This window comes from Vicugna pacos, unplaced genomic scaffold (genome assembly GCF_048564905.1).
Source record: "Vicugna pacos unplaced genomic scaffold, VicPac4 scaffold_76, whole genome shotgun sequence".
NCBI classification, from domain to species: Eukaryota; Metazoa; Chordata; class Mammalia; order Artiodactyla; family Camelidae; genus Vicugna; species Vicugna pacos.
In genome coordinates, this window is record NW_027328757.1 from 208237 (window position 1) to 214236 (window position 6000).

A 6000-nucleotide genomic window follows, 5' to 3' on the forward strand; every position below is an offset into this window, starting at 1 on the left:
TATTTTAGACCATGAAAAATCCTCAGTAAGATGAAAATACTAAAATTATACAAAATATCTTCTCTGACCATAATGGAATTAAACTAGAAATAAATTATTAAAAAAAATTTTTAATCCCCATTGTTTTAAAATCAAATATCATTCATAAGTAACTCAATATGTCAAAGGGGAAGCCATAAGGAAAATTAGACACTCTTTTGAATGGAATAAAAATGAAACACAACATATCCAAATTTTTGTGATGCTTCTAAAACAATACTTAGAAATCTATATCATGAATAGGAAAGAAGGAAAGATCCCTAATCAATGATCTGAATTACCACATTAAGGAATTAGAAAAAGAAAAGCATATTATACCCACAACAAGCAGGAAGAATGAAATAATAAAAATAAGAGTAGAAATCCATGAACTTGAAAGCAGTATATCAATAAAGCAATGACACACTAATTGAACAATACACTGATCAACTCTCTTTGAAAGAAATCCAGAAACTAGCTGAGAGGCTCCAGGATCCAGAGTGAGAGTGAAACCAGCCACATGTAAGCCAGTAGGAAAATTCAAGACACCCTCTTTCAAGCATTACATCTGTCACAAGGCCATATGATCATAAGGCACTCTCAGCTCCAAGCTTGTACCTGGGAAGGGAAAGCAAGAACTGGGCCAAATGTCCAATGTTCTACTTTGCTGGAGGATTCCTGAGGTACTGGTTTCTGCCTTGCCTGTCTCAGAGTGTTGATAGGACCCAGAATACTGTAGACACTAAGAAAAAAGTCTGCAGTTTGAACTAGCAAGCTGAAACTCACTCTAGCTCCACCCACCAATTCAGCACAGTGCAAGCAGGTGATAAATAACAGCTTCCAGCTTCTCCCTGGGGAGTGATCAGATAACTCTGGATGACTAAGAACAAAGACGGTTGTTTGGACTAGCACAAAGCTTTGAGAGGCCTCCAGAACCTTTGGCCAAGGTAATCGGTGCTGGTCTTCTCCTGTATGAGGCCAGTCTGTGAAGAATAAGAGAGATGGCTTTTTTGTCTAATGCACAGATACCAACACAAAGAATCAAGGAAAATGAAGAAGCAGGGAAATATGTTCCAAACAAAAAAAGTTCCAGAAACTAACCCTAAATGAAATGTAGATATATGATTAACTGAAAGAGAATTCAAAAGAACTAAAATAAAGATGCTGAACAAGTGCTGGCAAGGATGTGGAGAAGTTGGAACCCTTGTACACTGTTGGTGGGAATGTAAAATGGTACAGCTGCTGCTGTGGAAAACAGTATGATGGCTCCTCAAAAAAATAAAAATTGAATTACCATAGAATTGAGCAATTTTTCTGGATGGAGATCCAAAAGAATTGAAGGCAGCATCTCAAGGAGACTTTTGTAAACCCATGTTCATAGCAGCATTATTCACAACAGCTAAAATGTGGAAGCAGCCCAAGTGTCCATCAATGAATGAATGGATAAGCAAAATGTGGTATATCCATACCATATTCAGCCTTTAAAAACCTTACCAAAAAAAGGAAATTCTGACATATGCTACACCATGGATGAACCTTGAAGACATAATGCTAAGTGACAAGAAGCCAGTCAGAAAAAGAAAAATACTATGTGATTCCACTTATATGAAGTACTTAGAGTAGTCAAAATCATAGAGACAGAAAGTCGAATGGTGGTTTCCAGCACCTGAGGGGGAAGGGAGAATGGGGAGTTATTTTTTAATGGGTATTGAGTTTCAGTTTTACAAGATGAAAAGACTTATGGGGATGGATGGTGGTGATGGTTGCACAACAATATGAATGTATTTAATAACAATGAACTGTAAATTTTTAAAAATTTAAGATGGAAAATTTTATGTTATGCGCCTTTTACCACTAAATAAATAAATAAACAAACAAATCTTTTTAAAAATTCTGTCTTGACTCAGTTTTGAGGGCCTGACTAGAGTCCTATCAGTTCCCTTTCTCAAGCAGCCTATTCAGGCCACACCCCCAACCACCTCCCTTATTGGACTCTCACACTCTAGACTATTATATTCCTGCACTATCATCCCAGGACCAGGTACCAGACAACAGGGACAGCCCTCACGCCCTAGAGCCTGATGAAATTATTCAAACTGGTCAATCCTAAACCTGCTTACCTTGCCTCTGCTGTTTCTTCCCCCAGAATCTGTGATGAAGGCTCTTGCCCACGGTCTCCCCTTCTCCCTCTGCCTTGAAACTGACCCGATGCTTCTCCTGAGTGACCCTGCGTGGCATGCTGTTCTCACCAGGGAACTGTGAGTATTAAACACTGTAGCATTCTTTCTGACTTCTCTCTCTTGATCTGCATCTGACCTCACCGTAATTCACTCAAGATAAAATAGTTAAAACAGGAAGGAGAGAGAGAAGGAGAGAATGACAGAGAGAGAGAGAGAGACTTCCCTCTCTGTTTCCCATTCCTCATAGTGTCATCCCAACAAAGGACCTTCAGAAATGTCCATTTTTCTGTTTATCTGCCAACTCCAAGGCACCCATGAGTGCACCAACAGAAAGCCCTACAGCAGCAGTCTTCTGGGATCTCCCTTTCCTTAGAGGTCTGTGTGGACTGGGGTCCTTCTCTGAGATTGTATGGCTCAGTACCATCCAGGCAGCTCACTTATGCAGAGACAGGTTCCCTGGTTTGTGGGTTTCCCTTTGCTGAGCCCTTTTAGCATCCAACACAAGTTAAGCAGTCTCTTTTCCTCAGAAGTCTGTGTCCTAGCACTGAGGGAACCATCCTCCCCTCTTACAGGTTTTCAGAACACCCAGATCTTCCCTTGGTCTGCCTGCTATCTCTCTGTATGACTTTAATCTTCAATTTATGTCTATTTAGACATCACAAGCCTGTTGAGCCAATTCTCTCTATTAAATGCCCACTCTTACTAACCCATGTGGTTTCTGTTTCCCTGACTGCACTGACTGATACACATCTGTCTGTGATAGGACCCTGACTAATATTGTGTCTTTTTTTCCTGTAGTGGCTTTTCAGGTTTCCTCTTAGCCTGTGCTTTTCAGGATCACCCTGTGAATCTGCAACTTGATTTTCCTCAACATTTTTTGGAGAAATGCTGATCCATTTTGTCTTCTTCCTCAATCACTGTCACTCTCCTTGCACCGTGTCTTATAAATTTCTTATATCATTTTCTACATTTTCATTCTGTTGCCTCTCCATTTTATCAGTAGAATTTTTTACCTTTCATCCAGCTACTTTTTTCTCTGTTCACTCTAACTAATCTGTTTTAAAATTATTGATCTATACATTTCAGTAAATTTTATTTATTGTTGAATTTGTCACTATCTCTAGTTCTATCAGTTTTTCTAATGTTTTTGTTTAACCTATGTTCTTAGCTCTATACAATTTCTTAATTGAATAGTTTCTTTGATAGTGAATAGTTGCCAGATAATCTGTTTTTCAAAGCTATTCCCCTTCAATTCCCTTTTATGTTATATTAATATTGTCCCATTTTTGAACCCTCTAACACTGCTGATGGGAATGCAGTTTGGTGCAGCCACTGTGGAAAACAGTATGGAGATTCCTCAAAAGACTAGGAATAGACTTACCATATGACCCAGGAATCCCGTTCCTGGGCAGATATCCAGAAGGAACCCTACTTCAGGATGACACCTGCACCCCAATGTTCATAGCAGCACTGTTTACAATAGCCAAGACATGGAAACAGCCTAAATGTCCATCAACAGATGACTGAATAAAGAAGATTTGGTATATTTATACAATGGAATACTATTCAGCCATAAAAAATGACAACATAACACCACTTGCAGCAACATGGATGGCCCTGGAGAATGTCACTCTAACTGAAGTAAGCCAGAAAGAGAAAGAAAAATACCATATGAGATCCCTCATATGTGGAACCAAAGAAAAAACAAACAAACAAAACATAAATACAAAACAGAAACAGACTCATAGACATAGAATACAAACTTGTGGTTGCAAAGTGGGCAGGGGGGGTGGGAAGGGATAGACTAGGATTTCAAAATGTAGAATAGATAAACAAGATTATACTGTATAGCACAGGGAAATATATACAAGATCTTATGGTAGCTCACAGTGAAAAAAAAAGTGATAATGAATATATATATGTTCATGTATAACTGAAAAATTGTGCTCTGCACTGGAATTTGACGCAACATTGTAAAATGACTATAACTCAATAAAAAATGTTTTAAAAAACTACTGTCCCATTTTTCAATTCTTTTTTTAAGGAGGGGTAATTAGATTTCATTTATTCATTTATTTTTTTAATGGAGGTACTGAGGCTTGAACCCAGGACTTCGTGCACGCTAAGCATGCACTCTACCACTGAGCTCTACCCTCCCCCCAGTTTTTTCAATTCTTTAAATATATTCCTAACATTTTTTTTAATATTTTTTCATCATTTTTCAGGAAGTAATATTTTGGTGTATAGATAAAATAGAAATACATTCTCCTGGTTAAACCTTACAGTATGACTCTAATATTAGAGTCAGCTCTCATCAGCTGAGCATCCTCTTCTTCCTCCACTTCTTTCAGATCAAATCTATTTTATCAGTTTTGTATGTACCATTCAAAATCTTTTTCCATAGATATGGATATGTCTGTATGTACTAAGAAAATAATAGAGAGTATTGTTTTCCATCTGGGATTTTTACATTAATGATATTTTATCTCTTTGGTGTGTAATATGATTTTTACATTTGATTATATTTCTTTCTGTATTAATATATTTAAGATTCATCTCATTCTTTTCTTTGATGCATAATATTTCATTTTGGCCTTGACCTTGTATAACTTATTCTATCCCCTATAATGGCACTTTGCTTCCAGTTGTTTTTTTTACTATGAAAACAGTGCAGTGAATAATCATAACAACAGTCCGTTCTCTCCTGGAGCACAGCAGAGAGACATTAAATAGATGCTGAAAGAATCACACATCCAAGTCACATACCTCTCACTTCCAGAAAAAGGAAGTAACATTGCTTTTTAAACCCCATAACTGATGTCTGAGTCATTTACAGTTATAGGGGCTTTAGAAAATATCGAGCCTTTGAGGTTACAGGGAAAGGAAGGAATTAAATGTAATACTTAAAGAAAGTTGGCCTATTGAAACATGGACTAATTGTGAGTTTCATGCAGAAAACTGTTAAATTGAGAGGATTCTCTGTGGTGTTAAAAAATACTCCCTGCAAATAAAACTAAGAAGAGGAGACTAGGAAACAGAAAGGTTATACTGAAAGTAACAGAGCTAGTGAGTGGCAGAGCCGGAACTCAAGTCTGCAGGTGTCTTTCTGGGTAGCTTGCTGATTAGGAAGCACGGCTGTGAATGACCCCAGTATGAGAGTTGCCAAATCAAATACGGAACACTCCATTTCAATTTCATATAAAGAATGTTTTTTAGTGTAAGCACGAGCCATGAAATATTTTTGTGTACCTGAAATTCAGATTTAATTGGGCTTTCTGTACTTTTATTTGCTAAATCTGACTATCCTACCAATATTTATCTTCTATGTTTAACTACAAAGGCTGTGTGTCTTGGTTTCCTTTTCCATTTTCTCCTCACATACACAAAAACATCCTGAAAATCTTCATTCAGTTTATACACAGGTATATTTCTGGACTTGTCTGGGACATACCCTATGAGTCCTAGAAGGTTTGAGATGGTTCTTCTTGCTTTTGAGTCCCTTGACTGACCACAGAGGGGTCCCTTCTATGCTATGCTTGCTAATAGGAAGCAAAGCTGCAGTCAGCTCAGTCTCTCTAACCTGAATAAGCGTGTATTACAGAAACTGTGTACGTGCTTACCTATTCTGTAGATCAGTTTGTGTGGACATCATCAGATGTACCTACATTTCAATTTTAAAATTAATCTTAACATAGCATATATGTAAAACACTTACATATGAGCATATTACCCACAATAGTCTATAGGTTTCCTCTTGGCCTAGGGACCAGCATAATCTCTAAAGTAGCAACCTCGTATTCAT

At 37.5% G+C, this 6000-nt stretch overlaps 1 protein-coding gene across 5 annotated transcripts in view; it reads left to right on the forward strand.

The window, feature by feature from the left end:
• Nucleotides 1–3916, forward strand: part of PWWP3B (PWWP domain containing 3B) — a 49784-nt gene extending 45868 nt beyond the window's left edge. For all 5 annotated transcript variants that reach the window (XR_012070218.1, XR_012070220.1, XR_012070217.1 and 2 more), the window contains 2 exons: nucleotides 2165–2276; nucleotides 3518–3916. The gene's annotated coding sequence lies outside the window, so the exon portion shown is untranslated. The remainder of the gene's footprint in view (nucleotides 1–2164; nucleotides 2277–3517) is intronic.
• The last annotated feature ends 2084 nt before the right edge of the window (nucleotides 3917–6000 follow it).